This window comes from Oncorhynchus tshawytscha, linkage group LG27, assembly GCF_018296145.1.
Source record: "Oncorhynchus tshawytscha isolate Ot180627B linkage group LG27, Otsh_v2.0, whole genome shotgun sequence".
Lineage (NCBI taxonomy): Eukaryota > Metazoa > Chordata > Actinopteri > Salmoniformes > Salmonidae > Oncorhynchus > Oncorhynchus tshawytscha.
In genome coordinates this window covers 19077776-19091754 of record NC_056455.1, presented here as the reverse complement: position 1 = coordinate 19091754, position 13979 = coordinate 19077776, and the positions used below count along the sequence as shown (strand labels likewise).

The following is a 13979-nucleotide window of genomic DNA, read 5'->3' as shown; positions in this document are numbered from 1 at the left end:
TCATAATGCAAATTAAAATGGTCCTATTACAGATATATGACCGTTAGGGCCGGGCAATGAAGTTATATCTACCGCGACCCTTTACACACACAGAACGCAGTACAGTGACATGTCCATAATTGATCACTTAGACAATTTTTTAAAAAGTGTCGCATCAGCAGGGTATGTACCTTTTCAGACACTAAAATTCTGCTCCAGCATAGAACGTTCAATTGTTTCCCTGACAACAAACATTGCTGATTGATGTGCTGCTGTGTCATTTATGCAGTTTTTTATGCTAGGGGAGCTAGAAGTGCTTTCTTTCTAAATGTCTTTGTTAGTTATCAATAACTACGTACTTTAAAGTACTTTTTTTAGTCAGAGCACAGGCAGCAGGCATGCTAGGATTGAAAGTTCTGGTCGCCTAGTGATGGAAGGTAGTCCCACGTCGGCATTCATTTACAGACAAGTAAAACGGTGTTCATTTCTCCAGAGAAGGTTTCTTGTCGGCCTTTAAAAAGATGGTGTAGCCTACCCTAACAGACAAACAAGCATGTCGTAACCGAGGCGCTTTCAAGAGGACACATCATTATATCTGAAAATGGTCATCAATACAGACTACACCAGTAGCCTACTGTAATTTCATATGAGACAGAAACACCCCTACCCACTAAGCAACCAAGAGAAGCCTACCCAGTGCAAGACTGGCCCGAAGATACTGTATACCACCAACACCAGTGCCATGAATAGCCTAAGCGAGGATATTCTACATGCAACAGACCAGACTGAACACACACTTGGGTCATTAGCAAAGAGAAAGAACAGGCAGGCCAGCATGAGGGAGAGAGAGGAGGGGCAGGCAGAACCGTACTCATCTTGGTAATCTGCATCTCGCAATGTCTTAATTGTCTTCCACCAAAGTAGCCTCAAGTTCACCTCTTCCTCTCTGAGTTTATTTAAATTACACTACATTCTGTCGGCCTTTATAGCCAGTCTAGTTAGGGCTATAACAAAGGGGGGTTTTTTAAATAATGATAACTGCATTATGACTTTAATATGTGGGGTGGGGGTTCAGTTAGGGCTTTTTCTTAACGTTAAGGATCCCAACATTATTTAAATGTTCACACCCCTAGTTTTATTAATGTACAGAAATAAAAAATCCTACATGTCAAAATGTAGGTGATATGCATATTGGCTACAGCTTCATGTTCAAACCGATGCGGACATGAGGTGCTAAAAAAAGTGTGGCCAAACTTTAATGAGACTTAATTACAAAAATATAGTGATGATTGACAAATATAATGAAGGATAATTAACATGAGCATCTAAAGGCTTGATTCTGTCGACATACTGGAGGCACAGTTCCTTCAGATCAAATGGTCACAAGACTGGAGAGTGAAGGACAGTGCCTGTGGCGCACCACACATCACCCACCTTAAATCTGAGCAGGTGGCGGTTTACATTTTTAAAACTATTTAACCATAAACATAATGGTTTAAAACCTGGAAATTTAATGTAATTTTATGAAGCATGTACCTTGTTTCAAAGTAGCCTAGCATAGCCAAACAACCATAGAATGTTGAGGGAATTATTTTATTAACACTTAATACGCTATTGAAAACAGCATGATTCTCATGTTCTACTGGTTTTCGAAACAACGTTATTTTATTGTCCAACAGCATAATCCTAGTCATATTAGTAAACAATGCTAGTTAATGCATCTTTAGATCTCCCCTTAAATTTTACATGAAACCACTGGTGCATACAGTGCACTTTTGAGAAAAAAAAATGTCCTGCTAATTGCATTTTGGAACATTCGCGCATAGCCTACAGCCATGATCGCATTGTTGAGCTGAAAATATAAAGAAATAAAACTATCAACATTTTAAGCTAAACGGTCTGATCTGTTGCATCATTGTTTTAAAAAATTTTTTATTTTTTATTTTATGTGCAGTGGTTGGATGAATTTAAAACAGTCCGTTTTAAAACATTTATCATCATCACAGGGACAACGGGACTCCCTTAATGTCGAGCCCTGTAGGGAAAAGTATTTTGTTGTAATTGTAACGTTGCACTATTTTATAGGCTACCAAGAGTGGCTAACCATCCTCCAGGGGCAGTGTTGTATTTTGAGACGGGCTCGACTATGCAAAGAGTGTAGCAAACATTGTGGTCTGATTCTCTATGGTAAAAAAATATAGTAATGCATGAGTCCTTGATCATACAATGATGTGCAAATGGTGTTAGTGGCATGACAAGCAAAAAGTTCACGTCTAGCCCTGCCACTCCATATTCCCTTGACAAGATCTCCACAGCGATGTCAGCTCTGCCTCATGAATATTCATCCACTTCATTAACACACAAGTGGGGAAACAACATATTGCATGAGCCTGACATTATTTGGAGATGGGAGGGAGAGAGAAGGAATAAAATACAGATGGGACAGACGCTAGAGAAAGAGGAGAGTCCACTAGTAGAGACAGACAGACAACACAATAACTCTTTACAGAAAATCAAGAGTACCAGAAAGTTGTTCTACATTATTCCACGATCCAGCAGCCCCCTTCCAAACCCAGATAAGGCCCTCTAAAAGCAGGCACAAAGGCAAGGACATCAGGCTGGGAATTACATGCCATTTACCTTGGAAATCCTCCAGGAACAAAGGCAACAAACAGCTGCAATTTCTCTGCTCATGTCTGGCTGCACACACAATGAACAGCTAAGTGCAGCGTGGAGGAAGCCACAGAGCAATCTGCTGTCATTCTACTGCCATTCAGCCAGAGAAGAGAGTCAGCAACCTGGTGTTGTTTTTCCAACCTGCCCCTACAAACACACACACTCAATCACACAAGTGTACAAAAATGTATGTTTCCTGCACATAGGTTATGCAAACCCACTCCCACAACAGAGAATACTCAAATCCACTTAGCCACAGACACACACTGACAAACCTACACACAAACAAGATTATTTTCTCTTTATGCTGTAATGCCAGTGAATCTCTTAAGAGGGACGGCCATGGGGGAAATCTCCATTCTCTAGTGATGTCCTTAGAGACCCAGTGAGACAGCACACAATATTTCCCAGCTAACCTCTTGATGACTGAAAAAGTGGGCCGCTTTGGGGACGCGATAAGACAAAGTCAGTCGGCACCCAAAACTTTGTCCAGCCAAGTCCCCAGCTTTTAAGGGCTGCGGAACGAGGGCCTCGGACAAAAACACCCAACTATAATTGGAACACGACCCAGGAATCGATACTGCTGCTCAAGTAACGGTCCTCAGCCAGAGCCATTTCATATTATACCCTCCATACCTGTCTCTGAAAAAAAAAAACTCAATTTCAGAATGGTATGAACTATCGATTTCACTACCACAATCCTCTTCCACCCCCCATCACCTCTCTCCCCCATCTCACTCGCTCTCTCTATACCTCCGCCTCACCTACTATATAACTCCTTTTCTCGTTCCATCTTTTTATCCATCTTTGCACATAACACTCCTCACTCCACCTGCATTAAACCTGTTGTTCTCACTCCCAATTTAGGATAGTTTAGTATCTCCCTCTGTAAAGTCTCACTTATCTTTCTCCCTCCATCCCTGTCTGGGCATCTCTTTGAATCATTTCACCTTTGAACTTGAATTTGCACAGTGCTTAAACCCTGTCTCACCCAACCCAGAGATACTACCACTAGATGGGTGATTCATTCCCAAATACCAAACAGCCAAATGGAAATTACCTTTGAATTCAATTGGCCTCGCATCACAACAGCAAGATGGTCAACTGCTGCTTTCCAAGCTCAAATGGCAGTAAATACCAGCACGATTAGATCTGACTTTGGGGCCACAGCCACTTCTAAATCACTGCATTGTCATTGATATTCAGATAACTTCTCGGGGTCAGCGGCAAGGCTACTCGGCCAGGGAGAAGTAGGCCTCAAGCCCCCAGACCAGGCAGGCCTCCAGCCCACACTCTCCACACCCAGCCAGCCAGACACTCACTAAGCTAAACCGCCACCAGCACAGCAAGGCAGCACATTTAAATACATCTAAATGGCAGATGGAATGAGCTGTGTCCGGTTACCCAATACCGATGGAATTTACACTTACGAGTGTTTCAACAATGCATCTTTCCAATAATGGCCAAAGATGTAATACGCCTTTCCCAAAACACCACGCAGAGAGAATGGTCTGCATTTTAGGCGCATGTGTCGATACTGATAGGCTGGAAAGAAAAGGCAGTGCTGCTCTCGGATTAGCTTTTTCCATTAAAAATCTTACCTTAACATTAGAATGATTTCACAATACTGACGACGGATCAGAACTTAGACAGAAGTTACCACCTAAGGCTGCAAATATTGAGGCGTCTTATTCGTATTGCTTACCCAATAAAAATGCACTAAGTCACTGATTGGCACATCATTGCGCATATTAGGCTACACATCATGAAATATATTGAGGCAAATTAGAGAAATTAGCCAAATAGAACAATTGATTGAACATGAAATATATTTCTATATGATTGAAATAGGCCTATAGCTTATTGTTAATATTTGAATGCAGTTCTCAGTTTTCATTTGAATAATCTTTTTAAACATAGCTTGGAATTAATTGCAAAGACATTGACAACTCTGTATTTGTAGTCATCGGCAGTCACAGAGAGACAGATAAACCATTTGATTCTGTTTAGCGGAGATCTTCTGTGTTTAAAATGACGTGGGGGGGCATCTAACGGCGGACTTAGCTGTTCTACGAGCAGTCTGAGGCAAGCATTAAATTCCAAGCATTTTCAAGTGCAACGTTGGATTTAACAATGCTCCTACGAAGGCTCTAACGATGAACTGAGCCTTATGATGCTTTTGGGAAACCGTCCCTAGGTTTGTGTTTCACTTTAAAATGGATGCCATAATGTAATGGAAGAGCAGCAGGCTTGGTTTTAGTCTGGCTGAAAAATGGCCTGGCGTCTCTTTAAGGTGACTAAAAACATCCACTTTGTCTGTGTCAGTCCTGCTCCCATCTTGTTATTGGAATGCAGGAATGAGCAGAGGAAAACCATTAGATACCGCCACTGTCTGCATCAGTCACACAAAAAAAAATTTCATCCCACACATCCGAAACAGCCAATAGCACAGGCAGGCGTTTGCGACCCCAATCCATATTTCAATTTCCAACCTCTCAGCAAAGTAATTCAATACTTGTTGCATTCCCTCACAAGTAATCAGCATTGTGAGAAATGGGCTTCTTCTAAAGCTGTACCTGTAGTGTCACACTGACTCACACACATTTACTGGAGCTGCACACATACCCATTACCACATATATATATACTTAACACAGGTGGTAAGACACAGTTACACAACTAAACTGCCTGGATGCACACTCTGGTGCTCTTCTCCTCACGGCTCTGTGGCCATGTGGAAGCGGAGGCTGGCAGGTATTAGCGACAAATTTAGGAGCTTAAACAGCGACAGCTTTACGATGCCTGAGCGGCCTCTACCACTCCATTGCTGTCAGATTACATTAGCTTGCCCTCCGCCATGCACTTCGATTGGCTGTTATTCCTAGCAGTTACAGAAGCACCTCACGTAAATAAAACAAAGTGTTTTGTCCTATGGATGGTGAGGAGGGCCGGGGGATGTTGTGTAGAGTGCATCTCCGCTAAATCGAGTGCTGTCCAATTTAACATATCATAACATAGAATGGACAGAGTTGGCTGGGAAGTGATGGCTGGCTAGGGTTTGTGTGCAGTGAAATGACTAGGTAGGCATTGCAGTACCGGTAACTTTTGAAGTGTTCCATCGCCAGTCATGGTCATGAAGGTGTTGTGCAACGGAAATGTATTTTACCATTTTGGCCAAATCACTGACTACAGCCTGACTAACTACAGAACAATGGAACCTTGTGCCTGCTCTGAGGATCCTTTCCTGTCAACGCAGTCTGGAAGCACATACAAAATGTGTCTTCATACAGAGAAAACATTCCTGTTGACAACGGGATTTTCTCTTACCATTATGAGATGGCTGTCTCTCAGCACAGCCACACTGACTGTTGAGGCCAGCATGTCAAATCAAGGTAAGTACTCCAGTCAGACAAGTACTCCACTCACACCAAAATTACTTTCCCAGTTAAACAGCTGCCAAGATGAAGTCTCTACACTCAAGCCACAACTAAACACCTGTCTGTCTTCAGAATTTCACAGGCCCCATTTTCCTCATCAATAGAGCCAAAACTCTCACTTACACTGAAATAGTGTAGGCCTATCAGTTTTGAGGTGTCTGTTGGAGCAGGTGTGTGGCAGGTGAATGAGTACATCTTTGCAGCTCCTTGAGGGCAGCTTTTAGGACTGGGACTGTAGTGGGTGTCCCAGTAGTTATCTATGCTGTCTCAGAGCATACCTCACTAAACCACTCAGATGCTCAACTAAACTCCAACATTGCTCCCTCAGTTTCAACCTGCATGTGTTTACAATCTGGAAAAATGCTGAAGGACCACACAAGAATGATTGAGAATTCCCACAGCACTTCATGTACTAAAACTAATCTTGCGTCAACATTTTATTTGGTGAAATACCAGCTGTGCCCCAAAACGCCCACTTAAAAAAACATCTGCCACCTTAATTCTCTGTCTGTGCATGGTTAACCATACTGACAATTTCAGAGTTTGCTCATCTTTAGGCAGGACCTTATTCTGCAATGCAGCAACCCCTCAGCCTGGCTCTTCAAATTCTCTATGGAGCTCAGTTTCTGGCAAATGACACTGTGCTGCACAACTCATGCAAACAAATACGGGAGACAAGTGATGGTCACTATTTGGCAGGATACAGGCAGTTGTGGGATGGTGGCTTCAGAGCAAATTGTGGGTTCATAATGTGGCAAAAAAAAAAAAGAAGCTTTTACTTACGCACAGGGCCCCTGTGAGAATTACTCATGTATTCATTTCTAGGAATAACCCACCTCTTTCCCGCACAGCAACTGCATAAAATGAATAATTCCTTCACAAATGGTCAAGCTAAAACCAGCTGTCAAACCATTGTCAGACAAGCGCGAGGCAGCGTAGATTGGCTAGCTAACTAGCTCAGCTGGCTAACCAACTAGCTAGCAAGCTGGCTAAGTAGGAAACTACAACAAGTGTTTTGTTACATTTTAGCACGATTAGCTAATGTTTGGTAGACGATTTGTCAGGGCTAGCTTCCGACGAGCTAGCTACCAGTCTGCTGGTTAGTTAACTAGCTAGCGAGCGAACGTTCGCTAGCTAAGTGTAGCTTGCTATCTCGAACATCAACAGTCGAGATTGTTGAGAAGGTAAAATAGATAGATACAAGTTGGCTAAGTGCCTTACGTATTCCTGTCAGATACCAAACTCACACGTTCACTTGTGTTTGGTCTCAGAATGAAAGCGAGTACAAACAAAGTTTCCTTTTGTTTTAAAACTCACCCTTTTTCAGTCTGTTCCACGACAGGATAGGATTTTTTTGTTGTCAGCACTGGCACTCTACATCCGGGTTATGCCTGTGACGAAAGTATGCACGCCCATACCAAAACATTGCCATGCTTTGTTATTTTAGCTAAATACTTTATTAATGTATGTACATGTCTTATTAATACATTTATTAATGTAAATATAAGAGTCAAAAACCTCTGTTTATTCTTTTTGAGAATTAAATTGAACATTAAATAAACACAATTCATTCTTCTCATAGCAAAAAAAAAAACAATCAAGACAAGTTATTTTTATAATGTATTGTCTGTATTCCCTTCACTGTCGTTTGTAAATGCTTGTATACTCTGTTGTAAACTTACTGTTTTTCTATATATTTTGAATTGGTTTACAATAAAGTATAAATTATATATGATGATTACAGTCTTCTTCTTCCTCTTCTTCTTCAATAAAATTACACAACAATAATGAGGCTATATACACGGGGTACCGGTCCCGAGTCAATATGCTGGGATACAAGTTAGTCGAGGTCATTTGTTCATGTAGGTAAGGGTAAAGTGACTATGCATAGATAATAAACAGTGAAGTAGCAGCAGTGTAAAAACAGTGTAAATAAGGCCTCCCGGGTGGTGCAGTGGTTAAGGGCGCTGTACTGCAGCGCCAGCTGTGCCATCAGAGTCCCTGGGTTCGCACCCTCCGGCGCATTGGTGCGGCTGGCTTCCGGGTTGGATGCGCGCTGTGTTAAGAAGCAGTGCGGCTTGGTTGGGTTGTGTATCGGAGGACGCATGACTTTCAACCTTCATCTCTCCTGATCCTGTACGGGAGTTGTAGCGATGAGACAAGATAGTAGCTACTACAACAATTGGATACCATGAAATTGGGGAGAAAAAGGGGTCAAATTCAAAAAAAACAAAAAAAACAGTGTAAATAGTCAGGGCAGCCATTTTATTAATTGTTCAGCAGTCTTATGACTTGGGGTAGAAGCTGTTTAGGAACCTTTTGGACCTAGACTTGGCGCTCCGGTATCACTTGTTGTGCGGTAGCAGAGAGAACAGTCTATGATTTGGGTGACTGGGGTCTTTGACAATTTTTTGGGCCTTCCTCTGACACCACCAAGTATATAGGTCCTGGATGGCAGGAATCTTGGACCCAGTGATGTATTGGGCCGTATGCACTGCCCTCTCTAACACCTTACGGTCAGATTCTGAGCAGTTGCCATATCAAGAGGTAATACAACCAGTCCGGATGCTCTCGATGGTGCAGTTGTAGAACTTTTTGAGGATCTGTGGACAAATTCCAAATCTGTTCAGTCTCCGAAGGGACAAAAGGTGTTGTCGTGCTCTCTTCACGACTGTCTTGGTGTGTTGGACCATGATAGTTTGTTGGTGATGTGGACACCAAGGAACTTGAAATTCTCTCCACTACAGCCCCATCATTGTTAATGGGGGCCTGTTCAGCCATCCTTTTCCAGTAGTCCACAATCATCTCCTTTGTCTTGCTCACATTGAGGGAGAGGATGTTGTCCTGGCACCACACTGCCAGGTATCTGACCTCCTCCCTATAGGCTGTCTCATCCTTGTCGGTGATCAGGCCCACCACTGTTGTGTCGTCAGCAAACTTAATGATTGTGTAGGAGTCGTGCTTAACCACGCAGTCGTGGGTGAACATGGAGTACAGGAGGGAACTTAACACGCACCCCTGAGGGGCCCCCGTATGGAGGATCAGTGGGGCAGATGTGTTGTTGCCTATCATTTACCACCTGGAAGCGGCCAGTCAGGAAGTCCAGGATCCAGTTGCAAAGGGAGGTATTTAGTCCCAGGGTCCTTAGTTTAGCGATGAGCTTTGTGGGCATTATGGTCTTGAACAATGAGCTGTAGTCAATGAACAGCATTCTCACACACAGTAGGTGTTGCTTTTGTCCAGGTGGGAAAAGGCAGTGTGGAGTGCGATTGAGATTGCGTCCTCTGTGGATCTGTTGGGGCGGTATGCGCATTGGAGTGGGTCTAGGGTTTCCGGGATGATGGTTTTGATGTGAACCATGACCACCCTACAAAATAAGTTACAAACAATGCAAAAAACAAACAAATAGCACAGTTGGTTAGGAGCCCGTAAAACGGCAGCCATCCCCATAAGAACATTGTAAGAACATGCAACAATTTCAAAGATTTTACTGAGTTACAGTTCATATAAGGAAATCAATCAATTGAAATGATTTCATTAGGCCCTAATTTATGGGTTTCATATGAATGGGAATACAGATATACAGATATACAGATATGCATCTGTTGGTCACACCATTTGCCTCATGCAGCGCAACACATCTCCTTCGCATAGAGTTTATCAGCCTGTTGATTGTGGCCTGTGAAATGTTGTCCCACTCCTCTTCAGTGGCTGTGTGAAGTTGCTGGATATTTGCAGGAACTGTAACAAGCTGTCATACATGTCGATCCAGAGCATCCTCAATGGGTGACATGTCTGGTGAATATGCAGGCCATGGAAGAACTGAGACATTTTCAGCTTCCAGGAATTGTTTTCAGATAATTGCGACATGGGACCGTGTATTATCATGCTGAAACAAGATCTTATGGCGTCAGATAAATGGCACGACAATGGGCCTCGGGATCTCCTCACGGTATCTCTGTGCATTGAAATTGCCATTGATAAAATGTGATTGTGTTCATTGTCAGTAGCTTATGCCTGCCCATACCATAATCCCACCGCCACCGTGGGGCACTCTGTTCACAACATTGACATCAGCAAACCGCTCGCCCACACGTGCCATACACCATGACTGCCATCTGCCTGGTACAGTTAAAACTGGGATTCATCCGTGAAGAGCACACTTCTCCAGTGTCCCAGTGGCCATCGAAGGTGAGCATTTGCCCTGTTGTGATGAGGATGATGAGCTTCCCTGAGACAGTTTATGACAGTTTGTGCAGAAATTCTTCAGTTGTGCAAACCGACAGTTTCATCAGCTGTACGGGTGGCTTGTCTCAGACGATCCCGCAGGTGAAAAAGCCAGATGTGGAGGTCCTGGGCTGGCGTGGTTACACGTGGCCTACGGTTGTGAGGCCGGTTAGACATACTGTCAAATTGACATTGGAGGAGGCTTATGAACATTAAATTCTCCGGCAGCAGCTCTGGTGGACATTCCCACAATTAGCATACCAATTGCACACTCCCTCAAATCTTGAGACATCTGTGGCATTGTGTTTTGTGACAAAACTGCACATTTTAGAGTGGCCTTTAATTGTCCCAAGCACAAGGTGCACTGTGTAATGACCATGCTGTTTAATCAGCTTCTTGATATGCCACACCAATCAATGGATTATCTTGACAAAGAAGAAATGCTCACTAACAGGGATGTAAACAAACATGTGCACCACATTTGAGAGAAATAAGCTTTTTATGCATATGGAAGATTTCTGGGATCTTTTATTTTAGCTCATGAAACATGGGACCAACACTTTACATGTTGCGTTTATATTTTTGTTTGGTATAAAATAAAATAATCAAATAAATCCCTACTAACTTCTAGTTAGTATGCTTAGTATGTTAACATGCTCCCCCCAAAATCCCTCCCAGGCCCCCCAATCCCATTAAACTTAATCTATATCATTCTGAAACAATCCACCTTTAGATTTATTCAGCATGTCAGCAACCTTTTCCACAGTAACATTTGTTACTTCCAATAACTATTTTGCCATTTCCACAATAACCTTCAACCTGGCATTTCTGCTTTCCACAACCAAAGCCGTGTTGATAACCTTACCAATGAAAGCTATGAAGTCAACTTTATTCATTATCAAAGTGTCCTTTGACAAAGCACATTCAAAAGTGCAAGATTTCTGAACAGGTCTTGAAACCATGCCAGGACCAGCAGAAGCATCAGCCCCGAAAGGAAGTCCATTTACTACAGGAGTCAGCACTGTAGTTCCACCAATCTGCATATGATACATCATGACTGATTCTATATCTCTGAGCCTCTCTAGCCTCTAATCAGATAGGGTGTAAATAAGGCCCATCAAACACCATCACAACTTTCCACCCCGAGACATTTTTACTCTTACTTCCTACCTTATGGTGTCTTTATGCTTTCCATACTAGGCGCTCCACTGCTTTCAGTATCATGATCTCTCTTCTTCCTATGTCTTTCCTCTACAGACCATTCAGATCCTTGACCCTCATCCTTCCACTCCATATCTTCAGAACTGTCACCCATAAAGATCGCATTCCAGCACAGCTGTTGCTTCCCCAACCTTTTCTCCATTTCCTCCACTTTGTCCGCACTACTCGCCATGGGGCGGCAAGGTAGCCTAGTGGTTAGAGAGTTGGGCTAGTAAATGAAAGTTTGCAAGTTCAAATCCCTGAGCTGACAAGGTATAAATCTGTAGGTCTGCCACTGAACAAGGTAGTTAACCCACTGTTCCTAGGCCATCATTGAAAATAAGAATTTGTTCTTAACTGACTTACCTAGTTAAATAAAACATTTGATCTCATTCCAGGGCCATGTTCATTACTAAAATGTTGTAGATAGAAATACCACAAATAGAGCTGATGTGATTACTTATTCTAGATGTCAGAGAGGCATGTTTGTTCTATCTGAATGTTCCAAAACGTTGTGTGGCCCTGGTGAAAACTATTGAAGCAGAAAGTGACAATGTCACAGCTTTGAAATGAAAGATATGATTTTCACAGACAGATTGCATATTATTTTGTGGACTTTAATCTTTCATCTTCCATTCATCTTAAACTGAAGTTCTTAGATTCTATTTCTGTGATCTTCTTTCAAGCAGTTGTCTACCGGGATATATAGTTTTGAAGGCAGAAGACGTTTATAGAAATATTAGTGTAAAGAAATGTATAATATTTGTCGAGAAGAAAAAAGATAACTTTAAACGTTTATTGAACTCTTACTAAAATAAAAAAATGCATTGGCACCGGCATCTGGATGTTGACTTGAACATTCGTGATGTTCCCGAAACAGTGAATGTGTTTGCTCTTTCCCACTCATAGCAAGGGGAACAGCCTTGACAGGAATACAATTACATATTTCATTTGTGATTTTTACTACCAAACATAACACACATGTTCATGAGTTATACAAAATCCTTGTTATTCCAAGCCAATAGAATGCAGTCACCACATAGTAGTGTATTACCCTGTGACAGTGTCTGCTCAGTCTGCAGGGTTGGCACCATGTTCTCCAGTAGCTCCACTCTGAAGGACTTTAATGCAATTATAAATAAATAAGCATGTGGTGGGGAAGAAGACGGGGCCCTTTGGGGACAAGCTGAGAGAAAATAGTGGAAGTTTAATTAAAGCTGCAAAACCATACTCCTACTCACACACACACACACACACACACACACACACACACACACACACACACACACACACACACACACACACACACACACACACACACACACACACAGTGAAACACAAAACAAACACATACTGGGGAAAAATCGTTGTGTGTGCGTGCATGTGTGTGCTCATGGATGGGCTTTCATTATGTGTAGCATCTGGAGAATATCCACTCATTTGGCCACACTTATCACTTCATTGGTTTTGATAATGTAATCATTATCATTAGAAAGAAAGGAATTAGATTACCTGAATGATTACCTGGAAAAAAAAGTGAAGGCAAGATTTCCAGGAGGCAGCTCAAGTGGTGGTACAGTGAGTGTGCTTCAGTTGTGCACTCCTATCCCCACACCATAAAAAGGCAGCACATTGTCTTTTTTTTGCTCATGTTTTTTGCTCATGTTTTTTGCTCATGTTTTCTTCTGGTGAATGATTGAACTACCAGTCTCCCTGTACCTGAGGGGTGTCAGGCGAGCAAATGTGCAGCCAGGAAAATGTTGATGAGGGAGTATTGAATTTGCACTTTAATTAGAGTGCTTATAGAGTGTGGATTACACGTAGCACTCCAGGTTCACCGCTCTCACTCAATTACTACACCAACCACACCATGGGAGAAGGGACAGAGGGAGGGGGAACGGGAGGGTTAGGGTTGGGAGACAGAAGGTACAGGAGGAAATGAGGAAGGTTGGATATGACAGGATGAGGGGCTGAGGTGCAGTTTAGGTCATTTAGTGGACTGTACTGAGGACATGTGAGGAGAGTGAGAATAAATAATAGATGGGGTAGGTAAAAGGACCCTAAGAAATGAAGAGAATTATGAAACATTGAGCAGACAGGAAGGTTGGATACAATCCCAGGGCACTTCTGTACGTTTTATTAAAAGCAAGTGGATACCAACCACTCAGTCCAACAGTGATGACTTTTTGTCTGTTGAAGTGTTTATCTCCCCATTTTCCATTTATGTGCTGTTTATTTACATAATTATCCTTGAAGTTGAAGAGTCTAGACCGAGGAGTCAGTAAAAAAGGAGAGTAAACAACAACATCAACCACAACAATGCGCTGGAGTCCCTGGGTAAATTCACAAATGGATTTATTGAGCCAATGAGTGAATATCTCCGGCCATTTAGAGTGGATTTGTCTGTTAGGCAGCGATAAACGACAGCTTGCCTTTCTTCGGATTAGCTCCTCAGTTCTGA

The 13979-nt window shown here is 42.4% G+C and overlaps 1 protein-coding gene across 1 annotated transcript in view; it reads right to left on the bottom strand.

Annotated features, from left to right (window-relative positions):
• Positions 1 to 7515, bottom strand: part of LOC112238972 (speckle type BTB/POZ protein) — a 146107-nt gene extending 138592 nt beyond the window's left edge. Inside the window, exon 1 of the mRNA XM_042307538.1 lies at positions 7409 to 7515. The gene's annotated coding sequence lies outside the window, so the exon portion shown is untranslated. The remainder of the gene's footprint in view (positions 1 to 7408) is intronic.
• Positions 7516 to 13979: the final 6464 nt, after the last annotated feature.